Source organism: Eulemur rufifrons, chromosome 16, assembly GCF_041146395.1.
Source record: "Eulemur rufifrons isolate Redbay chromosome 16, OSU_ERuf_1, whole genome shotgun sequence".
Lineage (NCBI taxonomy): Eukaryota > Metazoa > Chordata > Mammalia > Primates > Lemuridae > Eulemur > Eulemur rufifrons.
The window spans coordinates 79,312,426-79,333,071 of NC_090998.1; positions in this window are offsets into that span (position 1 = coordinate 79,312,426).

Consider the following 20,646-nt stretch of genomic DNA (forward strand, 5'->3'; position numbering starts at 1 on the left):
TGACCCAAAGACATGGCAGCTGATAAATGACTTTAAGACAAACACAAACAACAAATAAGTTCTGGCTCAAGCTGGACTAGATGTTCTTGATAATACATTGCCAGTTGAAATATTCTCATCCTTGAAGAAAGTCCCTCAGGTGGTCATGACACTCTCTCTGGCACGGAAACCAATCCTTGCAGATACTCAAAGCTTTTCAACATTTGGCTGGGCAGTGGCGTGTCACAGAAGTGTCTAATTAACATAGATCTTCATTTTGAGGAACTGGTGCTTTTCTGGAGTGCTGGGGAACAGAGGAACTAATTCTCCCTCATGAAACTTGTGAACTGCTGCTGTTTCTTCTGCTTTCTCAGCCTCTTCATGGGGGAAAGGATTAATCAGCTAATTGCTCAATTTAATCAGTGCAGGCAGCCACATTTAGCATGGAATGTCCCGATTAGATTGTTTAATTTTTGGCAAGGGAGAGGGGGAGAGGTACAGATTCCCCATTTCTCTTTGTTGATGCCACTGAACAATAATAACAATGAAGATTGTAATTTCTCATCTGCAGTATTGCAATAGTAACCTGGAATGCTTCTGTCTCCAGCTTTGCCACTTTTTAAATCATTTTTCAAGATGTGGCCATCATGATCTGTCTCAAATGTGAATATAAGTCTGATGATCCATTTCTTGAAACCCCTCAGTGGAACTCTATTTTTCCTATAAAGTAAAATACATTCCACTAATCAGGGTTCTCAAAGCTTTTCATGGCCCAGTCTCTGTCAAACTTTCCAGCCACATAACTTACCATTTCCCATATTTTTATGTTTTCTGCAATGTTTATCAATCTTTACATGCAGCTTGTGCTCTCCTTTATTCCCAAGCTCAGAGGTGCTGGGCCTCTGGATTCCCAGGACCCTGTTAGAATCTTTCCCTATCATAGTACTTATTACACAGAGTTGTCGTTTTGTGTTTTCTTGTCTATATCCATTATTAGATGGAAAAATTTTCTAGATAAAGACAGTCTTTTATCTTTATATTCACAACATGCAGTAGGCACTCAATAAATGTTATTTGCATCCATTAACTTCCCTCTGCGCTCTTCCCCATCAAGTGCCTCTGCTTGAATGCCTCCAGTTCACCACCTTTGTAAACCTGTCTTACTATTTTAACCATGGTTAAGAATAGTGTTGCATATTGGGTTCCCCAACTGGAATATTCTGCAATGGAGATTTGCGTGCAGAAATTTTGGGGGAGGTCTCTCAGGATCAGCACCTGTGGAGGAAGTGAAAGAAGCAGATTGGGAAAAGAGAGAAGTTGGACTGTTAGTGTGGTGACAACACGGCCTTAGCTGACCTCACAGAAAGCTCTAGAGCTGGGGTAGTCCTTTAGGGTTGGCTCGAGTTGGGACAAAGAGACTGAGCTTTTATATCCTTACATCAACCAAACCTTGGATGCAGATTACCCCTGGAAAGAATCATGACCTTGGGCAAGTTGTATCTCTTCAGCCAAGGGCAATTACTCCAGAGGCCTGAGAACTGAGAATAGCTGGTGGTCAACGCTTCCAGCATCTGTGGGAATAATCAGGAATTTCAGCCCTGAATGGGGATCTAGGCAGTACAGCATTCTGTATCAACTACAAATATGGACTCTGGAGTCAGAATGCCTGTGTTCAAATGTGAGCCCCACAATTTGCTAAGTGTTCCAGTTATCTATTGCTATGTGACAAACCACCCCAAAACTGAATGGCTTAAAAAAACAATAGTCATTTATTTAGATCACAAATATGCAATTTGGGTAAGGTTCAGTGGGGATAGGTCATTTGCGCTGCACATGGTGTCAGCTGGACAGCTCATCTAAGGTTGGAAGAACCACTTCCAAGCTTGCTCACCTAGCTGGCTGTCAATATCAACATGGATAACATAGCTTGAGTTTCCTCTCAGCATGGTGGCTGGACTGCAAGTATGTACACCCCAAATCAGCTAAGCAGAAGCTATATTACCCTTGATGATTCTGCCCTAGAAGTCACAGAGCATCACATTTTGGTAGAGGAGTGTTGCTATGGTTTGAATGTTTGTCTCTTCCCAACACATACTGAAACTTAATTGCCATTGTAACAGTATTAACAGGTGGAGTCTTTAAGAGGTGATTAGGCCAGGAGAGTTCTGTCTTCATGAATAGGTTAATGCTGTTATCACGGGAATGGGAGTGGAAGTGGGTTTCTCATAAATTTCTGTTCATTATAAATTACCTAGTCTCAAGTATTATGCTATAGCAGCACAAAATGGACTAAGACAGGTGTCAATGTTACATTGCAAGAAGAGCATGTTGGATTGAAGTTACCATTATGGCTATGTTTGAAAAATATAATCTTCCACAATCTGCCCTCTGGCCACAATAATTCATACTCATCTTTATGAAAAATATACTCATAACCCTCTCCTAAGACCCTTAAGTCTCATCCCATTATGGCATCAGGTGCAGCCACTTGAATACCCTTCTGAAGACCTATGACTAAAGATGCAAATTATCTGTTCCTCTCAAATCCAGCATATAATTAGGGACAGGCACAGAACAACTCTGATAGACATTTCAATTCAAATAGGGAGAAAATAAGAAACACACAACTGTTATGGGGCCATAATAATTTTTAAATTCAGCCAGACACTAGTTAGTTCCTTGATTAGGGCTCATCCTACCGCCTGGGAATGGTTCTCCACAGCTCTTGGTTCTGCTCCAGACTCTTGGTTCCATATTCTAAATGATCTTTCATCTTCTATAAACTGTAGCCCATATTTGCAGCTGGATAATTTTCTCAGTCTACATTCTAGTCCAAAACACTGTTTTAATTTTGTATAGTCTCTGTCCCTTTTAGTCCAAATTGGCAGTGATTTCACCAGAACAATTCTTTTAAAAACTCTGTGGGTTTTCCATGAATCATATTGATGTATACCCATTAGACAAAAGTCACACCCACAAACCTATTTGAGACATGCTTTTCTTTATCATCGGTCCTCTGTCAGTGTCCTAAAAGACATCATCCTTAAGATTCTCAGAAAGCCTATTATTTAATGGAGAGGATCTATGAGCTATTTCCCTCATACCCTTAGAAGTCCTTTTATTTGGATGCATCTCTGAGATACCACCTTAAATATTTCTGAGGTTTAACAAAGGGATTTTATAGGCACACCCTATATTTGATCATCTTTGCCTTGAAGCCATTTATAGATTTGAAAATCTTGGAGAGGCTGGGAATCAGAAACAGTTTTATTTTCAAACTCAGCAAATTCTGGCTCATTTGTATATAACAGTTTGTTCTTTAGCTCATCTCTCTCCTCTCACATTTTATCATAGACAGTGAGAAGAAACAATGTGGCTCTTCCAATATTCTTGGAAATCCCCTTTAGCCAAACTATCAAATTCACTAGGTACATTTCCTTTTGACCATGCTATCCCAGGTGAATGAATTGCCAAATTTTCTGACACTGTGTAGTATGGGAACATTTTCCTCTAGTTCTGAATAACATTTTATTTACTTTCCTTTCTGATAGGCTCCTTGAGCCCTTTTAGGCTTTTAGTAACACTCTCTTTAAGATCTTTTAGGTTTCTGCATACTGTCTCAAAGCCAATGCCACATATTTTACAGTTTTTATGGCAACACCCTATTCCCAGTACAAGAATTTCTTTAATTTATCCATGACAAACCACCCCCAAACTTATGGCTTAAAGAAAAACCAATCATTTATTTGGTTCATGAATCTTTAACCTCGGCAAGGCTCGGCAGGGATGTTTCATCTTTGCTCCACCCAGTTGGGGTGGCTTATCTAGTGTTGGAGGGTAAACTTATAAGATGCTTATTGATATGACTGGCAAGGGCTGACTACCACTTCCTCTCCACAGGAACCTCCCCAAGGTGCCTTAGGCTTCCTCACTGCATGATGTCCAGGTTACAAAGGTGAGAGTCCTAAGAGAACCTAAGGCAGGTAGAAGCTGTATCACCTTTTATGACCTAGGTTTAAAAGTTGCATAGTGCCACCTGTGTCATAGTCTTAACTTTTCTCAGAGTCAAATGGAGGAAACATGGAACCCAGGTCTTGATGAAAAGAATGTCAAAGTCCCATGGTAAAAAGGTAATGTGTGCTGGGACATATTGTTATGGCCATATTTGAAAAATTTAAGGTAACTCAGGCACATTACTTAACTTCTCTGTGCCTCAGTGTATTCTAAAAGTGTAGTACCTAGGAGATGACATGCTACTGCAGTTGTTATGACTAGCACAGAGTGGATAAGAGAACCTATCTTTTTTTATTTTTGGGGGGGACAGGGTCCCATTCTGTTGTCCGGGCTAGACTAGAGTGCAGTTGCATCATCATAGCTCACTGCCCCAGCCTCCAGAGTAGCCGAGATTATAGGTGAACACCACCACTCCTGGCTGATTTCTCTTTTTCTTTTTGTTTTGGTAGAGACAGGGTCTGGCTATGTTGTGCAGGCTGGTCTTGAACTCCTGGCCTCAAGTGATCCTCCCACCTTGGCTTCCCAAAGTTCTAGGATTACAGGCACAAGCCACCATGCCTAGCCTTACCTTCTTTTTTATCCTTCACATTAGGGTCCTGTTAACTATAGTCCAGAGCCAAATCTGGCCCACTGTCTGTTGGTGCTAATAAAGTTTTATTGGAACACAAGCACATTCATTTATTTATGTATTGTCTAGGACTGCTTTCACATTGTAACAGTAGAGTTGAGTAGTTGCGATGGAGACCATATGGCCTGCAAAGACTAAAATATTCACTATCTGTTCCTCTACAGAAAAAGTTTGCCAATTCCTGCTTTATATTCTACTCAATCATAGAGAGTTAGAACTGGAGTGGGGGGCCTTAGAGAGATGACCTTTCTGAGTGCACTCTCCTCTATTCTGTGAGGATGCTGAGACTCACAGAAGATTAAATGATTAGTCAGGAGTAGAGCAATGACTTTTTTTCCCCGTTTTACTATTTACTGTGTATTTTGTTCCACACTATGAAATATTTTACAAATACTCTCTACTTTCATGCCTAACAAACACAAGGGGAGGCCCTATTTTGATTCCCATCTATGTCTGAGGGAGGTGAGAACTCAGATTAAGTAGTATGTCGATTACATGGGAACAGAGCTGGAAATCTAGCCCAGGTCTTCCTGAGTCCAGAGCCTGTGCTCTGAACCCCAGCAGCAGCCCTTCTCAAAGTGCACCCTGCAGTCTGCTTGTCTCAGAACTAGCCCGCTCGAGACCCCATAAACCACATATATGGTGTTCTCCAGGTTCTCAACCCTGGCTGGCTGTACATTGGAATTATGTGAGGAGGTTGTTAAATATACCTGCGCCTATTAAAAACATAGACCTACAGATTGAGAAAGTCTGTAATGGGTCCCCGGGCATCTCTGTTTTTGACAAATCCCTCTGTGATTCTGTTCTCATTCAGGGTTGAGAATATCACTCTCTACTCATTAGAACCAGGTCTTCCTAACTCCTGTTTAGGAGTTTAATGGGCATTGTTATTGTTCCACTCACATATTTCCATCACATCTCACTTATTCCATCTTACCCTCAAGTCTACCAAGAAACCATAAGAAAGGCTATTACAAGAGCTGAGCCAGACAGGAGGGGCTTTAAGGGAATGACAAGGAGGAAGCCACATCTGATCCCACCTGGCCTGACTACTGCTCCCGAGGACATATTCTTCTCTGAAGTAGGAGGTGCACAGAGAGTGGCAACCCAGAACCTCATTCTCAGAACTGGACAGCTAGGAAAGAAAAAAAAAGAAAAGCTGGGAGAGGAAAAGTTGGCAGTGTCTAGGGGCTGGGGAACAGCCTCTGGCCTGGCACATTGATTGTTGAGTTTTTACCTTCACCTTTCTTCTGCCTTCAAATATTAACATATTTGCAGAGGACTTGAAAATGGAACAGAAATGCAAACAATGGTTCTTTTGGCTCTAACCAGCCAAAGCCAGAGAAACTAACAATTTTTAAGTCATTGTTGCGCACATGAACTCATTTAAACCTCAGTACTTTGAAGTAGTGCAACAATTATATCTCCATTTTACATATGGTTGTTTGGTTTTATTTACAGAAGCTGAGATTTCTACATATATCACAGACATTTGGTGAGTTGCCCAATCAGCAGGGCAAGAATTGAATCCCTAGTCTTTGGGCACAAGAATGGCAAGAGAGAAGCTTTCTAATCAAGGTTCTCACATTCACAAATAATTTAAAACCATTGTTATGGCTTTGGCAGTGGCTTTTGAAAAATTATAGATTCTTTGGAAGTGGGAAGAGATGTTCTCTTGCCCATTTTGCTCATTTAACCTGTTGTAAAACTTGACAATGTTTTGCAAAACTTGACAGTCTCTTGGATTTTTAAAAACTTATTTTGTACCCCAGATGTCAAATGAGGTCTCCAACTTCCATAACCACACATGTTGCCTGAGGGTGTTAAATCACCCTGGTTTGCCCAGGATGGAGGGGTTTTGGGGATCTAGGACTATCACTGCTAAAACTAGGAAAGTCCTGGGCAAACTGTGATGAATTGGTCAGTCTATTGGTTGACCCAACTTATACGCAGAACTCAGCTATTTCATGGACCTCACAAAAAGCCATCTATTCATCAACATTTCATGATGAACATTTCTCATCTTTTTCCTCTTTCCTCATCCCTCCTTTTAGGAACAAATACAATTCTCTTCTCTTGTGCAGAGGGGTTCTGCCTCGCTTTCTGAAGCATTGGCTTCAGTCATTTTCATGGTCCCAAGGCCTTGGCTCCTACTCCAAGTGAGCTTATCACAACATTCCTTGAAACAAACACTGTGCTCTCTGAAGAGGAATGCTGCTGAACAGTTTTCATCTTGTCATGTTACTGTTTTTTGTTACTATATACCACCTGGTTCCAAATGGATATGTTTTGTGAAGAGTCCTCCCAATCTGTGGTAATCTCTCCCCATTTGTCAAATGAACCCTAATGTACTTGCCACATAGTGCCACATAGAAAGGATATGACTAGCTCCGTGGCTTAAGACAACTCAGTTGGCTTCTCTGAGCTTGGACACCTCATTTAAGAAATGGGAGAGCAAAACAAAATGATTTCTAAGATTCCTTTCTGCTCTGACATTCCTTTGCATTATGCACTAAGATGAATACAACCGGTCACACGAATTTTTTACGTCTGCAGTCCCCAACCCCCAGGCTGCCAACTGGTACCGATCCATGACCTGTTAGGGACTAGGCCACAGAGCTCCACACCCCCTCACCCCCCAGCATGGAAAAATTGTCTTCCATGAAACTTAGGAAATGGGGTGGGGAGGGGCACTGCACAGCAGGAGGTGAGCAGTGGACAAGCTGGCAAAGCTTCATCCATATTTACAGCCACTCCCCATCACTCACATCACCGCTTGAGCTCCACCTCCTCGCTCCCCACCATCTGTGAAAAAATTGTCTTCCATGAAACCCGTCCCTGGTACCAAAAAGGTTGGGAACCACTGTAATGTACATGTAATCTGGAAAACTCACAAAAAAACTCTTTTAAACACCTACCAACAGGGAACAGGGAAATAGCAACAAGATTTATCCTCAGCCTTTAGCTAACCAAGATGTAACAATGGCCATAATTTCAGAAGTCTTGCTCTCTGTTCTGTTCCCGTCTGGCAGAGCATCATTTAGAGAATTGTTTAGGTGTTAATTACTTAGAAACAAAAAGATGCATCCTTTCCTCACCTAATTTTGAAAGTATGAGTACTTTATACAGATTGCAGAAAACTTGGAAAATATAGAAAAGCACAGAAGATGACAAAAATCATCAATAACCCCTCTGTACAGATACTGCCACTCTTAAACTTTTGGTGTATTTGGTTAAAAAAATTGCACCATGATGTTTTATATTAACAAGTCAAATAGGAGTCTGGAGTAAGGTTCATAGACACCAGGTTAAGAATCCCTGATGTATGTTTAGATGCTTCAGTACTTATTGGATGACTCTAACCCTAAATGATCAATGTCACTGTTTGCTTTCCTGTTCTATTTTTGAATGTATTATAAACATGCCACTATCAAAGAGGAATATCAGAGTTTTCCAGAGTTTGACTTTGCCCCTGTACAAACCATTTAGCCAATATAATCATCGGTCATGATTGCTGGCAAAGCTGCTAGGAGGAGCCACTCTTCTATCCTGTTAGAGAAAGTGTAAACTGAGAACACCTTTTGGAAGACAATTAAGTTGTATTAAACCCCCAAAATGTATATAACATATACCCTAGAAATTCACCACTAAGAATATCTGGTAAGAAAGTAGTCAGAAATCAGAATATCTGCTAAGAAAGCAATCCATTAGATGTTTGTTTATAAAAACTTGGTGGTGGGGAAATCCTTCAATATCCAACCAGAGAGGTTTGATTAAATAAACTATCTGTAAAATGGAATTTAATTGAGCCACTAGAAATCTCATGATAAAATGAGAAAGTGTAATAAATTATTAAGTGAATGGAGCTAATTGTTAATATTTACACCCATTTTATCAATGAGGAAACTGAGAACTCTGGGAGAGTCTGAAACTTTCCCCATGGTCATGCAGCTAATTAACAACAGTCCTGGGGGCTGAACCATGGTTTTTCTGACTCTAAACCAGTACTATTTTGTTAAAACACAAAGGCCATTCTGGAAAGGAAAAATAAAAGTGAGATTAAACATAAAGTGTAAAAGTAATATGAGGTTAATAGCATAATGCCCAGCACACAGCAGGACTTGAATATATTTTTGTGGAGGAAGTAAATGAAAGACCAGTATTTCCTTCAAACCCCTGGCTGCAAGCGTCAAAAGCAATGGAACAGCAGTTGGTAAGGCTTTCTCCTCCACAGAGGTCTTCGGTCCCAGTCTTCACCGTTTAATTATGCCATATTTTCTTCACTCCAAAGTAGTCTGAAACAGCCTTCCATAACCTTGTGTGCCATGTCTGGGTGGAAGAGGTAGGCTGGGAAATGTGTTAGGCTGATAAGAACTTTCTGGTTTGGGTAGGTAGCATACAGGAGATTTAATGTGGTTCAACATAATAGTTTAAGTCCAAAATGCTGGTGTTTCTTTCTATTTTAAGTGTTTATGATGGAAACAGAACCACTTCCTCTTCTTTCTTAAGATCTTGTGGACACTCTTTTCCTTTCTAAACAGGAAGGGCAAGGCTAAGTTTTGCTTGCTGTTAATGTAACAGCACTTAACATAGCCCACCACTGGGTTGTGGGCTGCTTTGGGCAGAGCTCGTGGAAGGGAGAGTGGGACAAACTTTGACAGACATAAATTACAGAGGAGTTTCTCTTGTTCAGTAGGCAGGATGGTCCCAGGCTCAGGAACTGGGAGAAGGACGAGGACTCCCTTAAGGAAATTAAATGTGGAGGCTGAAAACCTAATCAAATGAGGGTTCTTTTGACCTCTCCTAGAATCTGGGGCCAAGCTGAGCTAAGTGTATGCTATGCTCTGAATGTTTGTGTTCCCCCAGATTTCATATGTTGAAACCTAACTCCCAAGGTGATGATATTAGGGGTGGGGCCTTTTGGAAGGTGATTAAGTCAGGAGGGTGGAGCCCTCATGAATGGGATTAGTGCCCTTATAAAACAGGCCAAGGGAGCTCATTTTTCCTTTCCACCATGTGAGGACACAGCTAGAAGGCATCCCCTACAGACCAGAAAGTGGGCCCTCATCAGACACTGAATCTCCCAGGACTTTGATACTGGATTTCACAGCCTCCAGAACTGTGAGAAATAAATTTCAGTTGTTTATAAGCCAGCTGGTTTATGGTATTTTGTTATAGCAGCCTGATCGGACTAAGACAGTATGTCAAGAGGCTTTTTAGTGTGCTGGGGCGAGGACCAGTTATGTGAGGCAGTTCCCATAACTCATTCCCCCTGTGTTATCAAGCCTGTTTTCTCTACCAGGCATTGTGCTAGGTGTTGAAAACAGGGCAGTGAATAAGATAGATAAATTGTCTGTCTTCATAGAGTTTCTATTCTAATGGGGAAGAGTGATAAACAAGGGAACAAATAAGCAGATAAGATAACTCTGTGTGCTGATGCTCTCGTGAACAGAATGCCCAGGGTGATGAATGGAGGGTGACTGGAGGAAGCCCACAGGCTTGTCCTAGGTCAGTTGATCAGAGGTGCAGAAGGTGAAGATGAGCCTGCCTTAGGGGAGAAGGAGGCCAGGAAGAGGAAACGGCCAGTGCCAGGGCCTGAGGTGGGAAAGGGCTGGTAGGTTCTGGGGTCAGGGAAATGAAAAGAGGTCAGTGTGTGAGGAGAGCTTGGAAAGACGTGGGGGCCCCACCTAGGAGTGTGGGCTTTTCTCTAAGCACAATGGAAGAGCATTGAAGGATTTTCAGTGGTAGAATGACATGGCCAGAATTGCCCTTTAAAAATTTCACTCTGGGGAATTGACACGCTTGAAGCTCTGACTTGGGGAGGGGGGGGCATGGGCAATATACATAACCTAAACTTTTGTACCCCTATAATATGCTGAAATAAAAAGAAATAAATAAAACATATGATTTAACTGCAAAAAATAAATTCACTCTGGCTGCTCCCTGGGAATTGTAGACAGACAACAGAGCATCTAGGTAAGAGACTTCTAAGCTCTTTGGTAAAAACAAGGTTGGTTCTTGACCCCTTGTGAGATCTCCCAGAAAAACACTTGGCAAAGCATCACTGCTCTTTACAAGTATCTAAAATTTATATTGAGATGAAATCAGGGATAGAATCTAACGAGAATTATTTGGCCACTCTTTTACGAAAATTGTAAAGGAGATGAAGAAACATACATTTGGAAAAGCACCCCAAAATTCATGCATCTTTTAATTAAATCAATTAATGAATCATTCATTTCATTCATTCATTTATTCATTCTTTTATATAACAAATATTTATCAGCCCTCTACTTGGTGCCAGGACCTACTCTCTATCCAAGGATTTCAATGGGGGAATAAACAGATAAGATCTCTGCCTTCCTGGGGCTTGTAGTTTACTCCAGGCAGTTTTCATAGCCTTTAAGAACTGAGCCATGTTGCAAATTGAATAAGTTCTAGAGATCTGCTGTATATCGTATTACCTATAGTTAACAACACAGTATCATGCACTTTAAGATACGCTAAGAGGATAAATCTCATGTTAAGTGTTTTTACAACAAACAAAGCAACCCACAAAAGAACACAAGGACACTTTTGGAGGTGATGAATATGTTTAATACCTTGATTGTGGTGATGGTATCACAGGTGTAGACATATGTCCAAACAAAAGGTATACATTAAATAGATTCAATTATTTCTATATCAATTATACAAACAAGGGTAATAAAGCATAAAAAGGAAATTATAAGGGTAATAGAACATAAAATGGAAAAAAGAAAACAAAAAATAACAGAGCCGAGTGGAAGCAGGTGGAAGAGCAATGGAACTTTATGTGGGAAGAGTCCTGGGTTTTCCTAGAGTGGGAGCTCGATCAATATTGGTGGATAAACAATTGACGTTGAACAGGTCATTAACATCTCTGGACCCGTTTCTTCCTTTGAACAGAGGGGAAAAGCTGGGAAGAGGGCCGTAAACTCAGAGTGGCTGATGTGTAAGGTTTCTTTCAGTGTTGAAATTCTATCATGCAGAAGTTGCATGGAGGGATCGGAGCGATATCACCTGAGCAATCTTAGCATCTCTAAAAGTAGGACAAGCAGACATTGTAGGCCTCCCGCATGGCACTATAGGACAGATGTGGCATTCTCCATGAAGTCTTCTTACCAAAAAATTGGACAATAGTCTGTTCAAGCCCCTGGGCCTGCCTACCAGTTATGGTAAATAACGAGGCTAGAGAAGGGTGTTGAATGCTTCACAGGGCACCAGACTGCAACCAACCAAGTCTAAGTGTGGGCAATTCTACAGGTCAGATGACCTGGTTTCTTTAACACACACACACACACACACACACACGCGCGCGCGCCAGGTTTTGGGTGAGGAAGTACTGTTAGATTGAAGGAAACTTGCAAGATGTTTCAATCAAAAGCAATGGTGGTTGCTTTTGTTTGGATCCTCATTCCCACACACTAAATGACATTTTTTAAACAACCAGAGAAAAGTGAACCCAAACTGAGTATGAGATGACATTAAGGAATTATTACGAATTTTATTAATGGTACTGTGGTTTTGCTACAGAAAAAGAATCCTCAGTGTTTCATGCTATGACATGTGTGACTCTTGATGACATTACAGTAAATGAAATAGACACAAAGGGAAAAATATTATATGATTCCACTTATATGAAGTACCTAGAGTAGTCAAATTTATAGGAACAAGAAGGTAGAAAGGTGGTTGCTAGGGACTGAAGGGAGGAGGGGATGGGCAGTGTTTAATGGGGACAGAGTTTCAGTCTGGGAAGTTTAAGAAAGTTCCATAGATGAAATGGTGGTGATGGTTGTACAACAATGTGAATATACTTAATGCCTGTGAACTTTACACTTTAAAGAGTTAAAATGGTATATTTGATATTATGTTTATTCTATCATGATAAATAGAGTCCTCAGAGTCCTCAGGTGTTAGACATCAATGCTGGAGTCCTTACAGGTGAATGATTTGATGCCTGGGATTTGCTTCAAAATGATCTAGTAAAACAAAACAAACAAAAATAGAGGATAGGGGCTAGAGAGGAAACAAGACTAGGAAAATGTGTACAATTGTTGAGGCTGGGTGATGGATAATGGGGGCTAATTATACTGTTCCTTTACTTATGCACGTTCAACACTTCAGAGAACAAAGCTTAAAATATCTCTATCGTGTCTGGTTATGTTGAGTTTAATTTTCTGAGATGCTCTGAGCATTTATACTCTTTTTAGGGGACTCAATAAAAAAAAAACAAAACCATACTCTGCAGAGCTCTAGTAACATGAGCTGTCATGCGATGAAATTGAGCATAAAATAGACACAAGCCCCAGGAGGAGGTCACGGAGACTGCCTTACAGTGAGCACCTGCCTCATATGTTATCCAGGGACCCTAGTGCTGCCCTTGTCAGATTGCTGAGAAGAATAAACAAAATCGTATATATCAGTAGTCTTTATCTCTGCCTCTACCTTAGAACAACTGGGGAGCTTTTAAAAACACTAATGCCCAGGCCACACCCCAAATCAATACCAATTGAGCTAGAATCTCTGAGGATGGGCCCCAGGGAGCAGTGTTTTAAAAAACTCCCTTGGTGGTTGTAATGTGCAGTCAAGGTCAAGGGCTACGAGTACACAAATCACCTGGTATTTAATACATAGTAGGTGCTCACAAAATGCTGATTGAAAATGAATCTGGAATGAGTTGCCTATTATACTATGCTTCAGCCATTTGATAAAGCCTTTCATGGAAAAGAATTTATATGCAACCTTTTATTTTTTCCACCCAGGGGATTCAACTACCAGAGGCCATAAATTTATTTCTTGAGTCTTTGCTAGAGCAGGCACGCTTATGCCCAAGAGAGTACTGTGGTGGCTCTTAGTGAGAGCCTGGAAAGATAAGAACAGTTTCAAAAATGTTTTTGGGGCATCACAAAAACCCCATTGTAACACAATGCTATTTGGAATAACATTAAAGAAAAGTGAATTATGCCTGTTTATCAAAGGGAAAATGAAAGCCCCTTGGACCCGAGTTTTATTTTGAAGCTGAAGCCTTTAATCAAATTGACAATAAAAGATATGGTCTTTCTATGAACTGAGGAATGATAGGCAGTCATTTGCAATCTCAATACACGGCTGCTGGTAGTTAACTCCATGTTTCATGCCTGGTGTATTGAGAGTGGACAGATTCTCAGAAGGGTTAGAGAGAAATGGAGTTCTTACCCTGAGTCAGTTAACTGAGCGTGGAGTAGAAACAACTCCAGATAGCTTCCTCCCCTCACTTCTGTGCCTTGGAATTTGGAGACAATATTCAGAGGTAATCACTTCAAACAGACTGACCAAAAAAACCATGTTCTAAACTTTCATTGCAAATAACTCTTCCCGGTAGCGATAGAAGAAATGATCCTAAACTTGAAGTAAAGGGGCAAGGTGTGCCTTTTTATTTCTTTTGAGTCAAACAGAGTAAACAGAATTGACAGATTTAGCAAATAAAAATAAAGAATGCTCAGTTAAATTTGAATTTGGAGTAAATATTTGCAAATATTGCCTGGGTCATATTTACGCTCCAAAACATTCAGTTTTTATCTGAAATGCAAATTAAATTAGGCATCCTATTTTTTATCTGGAAACTATGTAAAGAAGAAAAGGGAAGTCTTTCCTCTCACATGTACAGAGTCCAAATATCTTACTCCAGGATGTCTGGGAGGTATAAATAGTCAATGAGTGTCCAAGAACATGGGCCAGGAGGGTGGCATTGGCAGCCGGTATCAAGAATTCATTGTATCAGTTAGCAGTTGCTGCATAACAAATCACCCAAAACTCTGTGGCTTCAAATAATAATAATGTGCTATTGCAAACACTTTTGCAGATTGTGGTTTGTTCATCTAGGCTGGACTTGGGCGAGCATCTCTTTCTCTAGCTGTAGGGCTGTGATTAGGTTCAGTAGTTCAGCTTAAGGCAGTGGCAGCGGGGGAGGCTGTGCTCCACAGATCTCTCTCCTTCCTCCTGGGACCAGTGAGATAATTGATGCGTGGACTTCTCACGGTGATAACAAAGGCATGAGAGCACAAGTGGAAACACGCAAGGCCACTCAAGCTTGAAACAATACACTGTCATTTCCACCCACACACCATTGGCCAGAGCAAGTCACATGGCCAAACCCAGAGTCAAAGGGTAGGGAAGTACATTCCACCCATGAAGAGGCCATGGCAAGGATATGCACTGAGCTGACAATATTAGCCCAATTCAATATCAAATATAGCAACTCAGTCTCCCACAGGCAGTCACATGGAAATTGAGGTTCAGGAGAAGGAAGTTGGGTCCCTGACACCTTCAGAAGCAAAAAGGACCCAGATGTGCAGGAAGGAGGAAGCAGGAGTCAGTTCCTGGGGAGCTGGGCTAAAAAGGTCAGAGGGGCTTCAATGCAAGGCTTACCTGCTTCTTAATTTGAGCTCTTGACTCCAATATTTCCATATTTGCCTATAAAAGTTCTCATGGACTGAGGTGAGACTGAACACACAGGTGGGGATTTAGTAGCCTGGGCTGTGAAAGTTCGATGGCAGGAGTATGGTCTGCAGTTCTCTGAAATTTTACTCCATTACTTACTCACATGTGGCCCTTGCCACCTCACCCAGCACTAATGACTCTTGTGGCTGAAGAGGCAAGGCATTGAGGCCACTGTAAAAGACAACTCATTTGCACTCACTAGTGTTGTAATCAGCCCTTTTTTCTTTGAAGGAGGAGAAATCTAACCTAAAACTAGCTCAAGCACAAAGGGAAATTATTAACACATAACTAAGAAGGCTAGGGACACGAGCTTCAGACAAGGCTGGGTGCAGGCGCTCAAATGATATCCCAGGGATCTGCATTTCTCCATTCCTAGGCTCTGTGTTCCTCTGTGCTGCAATAATTCTTAGGCGAGCTTCCCTGGGAATGTCTCTCTTTGCCAGTGACCTCGTGTGTTTCTTCAACTGTCCACCTGAGGGTTCACTCTGACATTTCAGCAGTGGGGCCCAGAACGTAGAGCTGTGGTGACAACTCAGACATGAGAAAGAAACAGCTGCCCAGTAGGGCTGCAGGAAAAGCTATTCAGGAAACCTCTGCTTTTCAGGTTTTGTGTGTGTGTTTCTTTCATTTTGTCTTTATCTCATCACAAGATGCTGGTCATTGAGCTCTGCTCCCATGATTGTACTTGAGAGACTGCAGAAGCCAGCAACAGGCAGTTCCTGCCCTCTGGGAAGGGGCAGCGAGGCCTGGGGAAGTGACAAAGATGTGGAAAAAGGCACAGGATGGGTTATGTCAAGAGACTCCTGCCTTCAAAGTGGGGGAGGTAGGAAAAATGGTTTAAAGGGAGGAACTGCTGCTTTGCTGATGCAAAGAAAATTCCCACTGAAATCTTCCAGAAACTTTTAGCAGTTGTTATCCCGGCATAGCTGGACAGGACAACTAGAGAGGGACACCCAGGTGAGGGAGATGTCTCTCTAGTTGCTCACTCTCTACACTGTTTGGTTAGGTTATTTTCCATATCTATTGTGTTTTAATTGAAATTTCTTGAAAAGACTGATTTAATTAAAGTGAAATAAATCACAGAGACTTTATTCACTCTACCTTTATTCTTTATGATCCAGGAAAAAGGGCTTCATTTACCAGCTGTCTGGACTTTGGAAAATTATTTAACCTGCCTGTGGCCTATGACCTCATCTGGAAAACAGGGTCAGTAATGGTTCCTGCATCAAGGGGTGGTTGTGAGGGTTCAGTGAGTTGAGGTGTGAAAAGTTATCACACACACACGCCACAATCCTAGCTATCACCGGTACGATTCAAATGCGGTCTGAACACGGAACTTGGCAACGTAGGCTAGTTTGTCCTAAAGACGGTCCCTAACGGTCATGGCAAGTGACAGCAGCAGCTGTCTCGTGGGCTGCTGTCTCTGGCCCCATGCTGGGGCTGTGATGGACAGGGACGTGTGGTGGATAGATGGCTCCCGCGCACCCAGCACGTCAGAAGGGGGAAGGAGCAGCTGCTTGGGATTGGAGCCGCAGGAACAGGCAGAAGGCAAGGTTGATGGGGTCACCAACACACCTGTCATTGTCTCAGTAAAACAAATTGTCTGCCTTCCATCATGTCCTGAATGCCTCTGAGATAGATCTAAAAGAACAGAAAATGTGGCGTGGCCCAAGTGGTAAAGGAGAAAAAAAGGATGTGTTCTTTAATTCGGTTAAACTGTCATCTTCCCTGCCCTCTCCTCATTTATTTACTTTTCCACCGAATATGTCTGGGGCTGGAAGGATCTTAGCCATATCTAGAATAACAAACTCATTGAATATAACGACTAAATGGAGCCATAGACATCAATTTGATGGTATCTCAAGTAACAGAGAACACGATTTACACTAACTTACATAACCAGGACATTTATTTATCTCATATATTTGGAAGTCCAGCAGTAAGTTGGACTTCAGGTTTTATTAATCCAGTAGATCAACAATGCCATAAAGTTCAGGTTTTCTCTGTCTCTCTGCTCTACCATCCTCGGTGTGTGAGTTGTGTTCTTAGGCTGTTTCTGAAGATGTTTGCAGTGGCCGGTGGGACAACAGGCTTTCTTGTTTTCAACCAGTGCTGGGGGGAGAGTAGGGGAGAGAGAGAAACCTCTCTTTCAACCATGGAATAAGTCCATCTTTGCAGTAAGTTTGAGCCAGTTTAGGATATGCACTCACCCCTGGACCAGTAGACCAGTAATAGTGCGGCCCGGTGGCTACCTTGTGCTGATTGGCTGAAGCCTGGCATTTTAAACTCTTCATTAGCAAGGGGAAGAAATTATTAGCTTAGACTGGGATTTTCAGCCTCAGCACTGTTGACATTTGGGGCTGGATGATTCTTTGTTGTAGGGCTGTGCTGTGCACTGCAGGGTGTTCCCCGTTGATCTCTGCCCACACAGTGCCAAGGGCAAGGGCCGTGTGCATTGAGGGGAGCCAGGATGAGGGCAGAGCCTAGACAGGACAGGATCTTGTAGACCATGTTGAGGATTTCCGTTTTTATCTTAAAAGCACCAGAAAGGGACCAAAGGGATTTACGTAAAGGATAATTCCAGATGGGGTCTGGAGAAAGAGTAGAGACAAGGAGGGAAAACAGGAGGACCAGATATTGCTGCCGAGAAAGTGATGATGGATCAGTTTCAGCCAGGATGGTGGGAGTAGAAACAGAGGGAAGTAGACGAATTTGAGTGCTAAGTAGGCGCTAAACTAGATAGAGTCCCCTACTGGAGTCAACATAGAGGGGTGAGAAAAGGAAGATATTAAGAATGACTCACAGGTTTCTGGTTTGCTCACTCCAGGAACACTAGAGGTGCATCAGATTATAGAAGGAAGATCATGTTCTGGATTTGAGTTTGAGGCTGTGCGAGATATCCAAGTAGAAATGTCAGTTGGGCAGATGGAGACACCATCATGGTGTTCAGGGGAGAATATTGGACTGGAGATACCAGTGGGCATGGTGAGAACTCACCTTTTGAGGGACTCTAACATTTAGCAGTTGGATGGAGAGCCATGATTCCTTGAAGTAGAGGCCAGAGAGGTAGAAGGAGTTAGGCGGGGTGGGAGGGATTCTGGGAGAGGGTTGTGTCCCTTAAGCCATAGGAAGGGAGCATTTTGAGAGGGAGGGTTCGATTAGCAGTGTTGTGTGCTGGAGAGAGGAGATAGAAGGTAAGGACCAAAAGATTGTCCTTTGGATTTAGTGACACAGTGACCATTGGTGACTTCAGCAAGAACCACTTAGGAAGTTGTGCGTGTTGGGGTCAGAAGCCAGGTTGGAGAGGCTGGATTCATTCATGGGAAAAGACAAAAGGTATAGAGTAGATTCCTCCAGGAGAAGTTTGGCTGTGGAGAAAGGAGAGGGAAGGAGACTGGCTGGAAGGGGAATGAGGACCAGGAAGAATTGTTCTTTAGGATGAGACACTTGGTCATGTTCAAATGTTTTGTGGAGGTGGGGACAGAGGTTTGAAAATACAGGAGAGACATGGATGTGGAAAAGGCGGGAAGGGATAGAATTCAGACCCATGAGTCTTAGAAAGGACAAAGGGCACCTCTGCTGTCATAACCAGAGAGGAGGAGAAGAGGAGGGACATAGATGTTCGTGGCTGAAAGTTGCTAGCATTGCTGTTTGAACTCTTCTGTGGTTCCTGTAAAGTAGGAGACTCAGTCAGTGTCTATACAAAACGTGGGGGAGAACTTCTCTAGTCAGATATGTTTTGGAAATTCTGCGTTAAGGTTAAGCAGTTATCTTTCCCACAGGACTTACAGAGCCTTTAATACATGAGTTCTTTGTGAGTGTCCAAGAGGGGGGTAGAGGAAACAGCATTTCCCACTGGATCACAGGGCTTTTGAAGCACACAGCATCTCACAAGGCCAGTGCATCACAACCACACACTCTGGGAAATGCTGCGCAGGGTCAGTGCCTTTATTTTATGGTGGAAGAACCTGAAACCCAAAGATGGGAAGGAGCTTAGAGAAAGTCAGTGGCTGAATCAGTGGAGGGCACTTTTGTCAGGATCACAGTGTCTGCCCCAGCCTTCACTTCTGTGAGCACAGCCCTCTCCCTCTTGTTTGGGTTGTGAGACGCCAGCCCTCGGCCACAGTTGGGGCAATCTGGTTCTGCTTTGAAATATGGAATTAGACAAAGAGACAGGCAATAAACCTTTGTGTGTAACATGGAAGGATCTGAGTCAGAGCACAAATCTGCTGGCTCTGAGTTCAGCCTGCCTGGAGTCCACAGCAGAACTACTGTGTGTCCTTGAGCAAGTTACTTAAATTCTCTGTGTTGCAATTTCCTTATCTGTGTACAGGGAGCAATCATGACATCCCTACCACAAAAAATAGTTGTGGTGATTAAGTATAATAGAATAATACTTATAAAGACTTTAGAATAGTGTCTGATCCAAGTAAGTGCCCAGTGGCTGCTAGCTATTCCTGGAAGCAGACAGGCGGCTGTGTCCTGACCCGTAAACAGGGCAGTAGGAAAAGCTACTCTGGCAAAGGAAAGAAAGATGAATATTTGTGTCAAACAAGGTAGAGAAGAAAAATAGACAAAGCATAGTCTTTGGGATTTGTGAGACACCCGTGTGTCTTTACAATAAATCCCTCTGTTAGCTTAAGCTAGCTCAGTGACTTGCAAACAAATGGACCTGATGAGTACAGTGGCAGAGACAGGATTTGAACCTGAGTCCCCTGGCTTCCAGTCCAGTGCTCTGATTATTACCACATGCAGTTTGTTTAGGACTTAGATATAACTCATCAAGAAAAATCTCCTCCCAGAGGAAGAAAGCAGATCTTTGCAGCCGGCAGCAGATTGTGTCTGGGATTAAATTTAGTGTCCCTGCTTTCAACAGAGGCGGACTTTTGACCTTCCAGCTGTGCAGGCAGCACCTGACTGAAGCTGCTGAAGGTGTTGTTGAGATTCAAGGAACTGGGGGCTCCAAAAACAAGTCAGCCCTGCCCCCCCCCCAAGATGTTCAATTCAATGGTTAGTCTATGACATCATCTAGAAATTGATGCTGAGTCTGGGCTTGCCATGAAGATCTGCAACTCCAAAGTTCCGCTTGCTCACTTCTTCTCACCTGGAATGCTTTAGCCTTCCTTTTCTACCTGTAGGGGGGCGGGGGGGGGGGGGGGGGAAACTGCATGTTTAACAGGTACCTCAGATGATTCTGATGTAGGAAATTCAAGGCACCACTCTTTGAAAGCATTCTGTACTCTTATCCAGATATTCTGGAAAGAATTCCAAAATTGAGGAATATATAGAGTGGGATTTTTAAAAATAATTTTGATGTTGAAAGTCAGAGTTCTGTGGCAGGGCGGTGGGAGGGAGGGGGGGATGGCTTTTTAACTTGAGCCTCAGTGTCCTGGTCTGTTAAATGGGGTTAACAATGGAGAGGCCTCTCTCTCAAGGTTACTGCCCAGCTCAAATGAGCTAAATGCAAATGAAGCTAGTCTGTAAACTGTAAGGCCAGTGGCAGTAATTATTTTGTACTAAAGGCA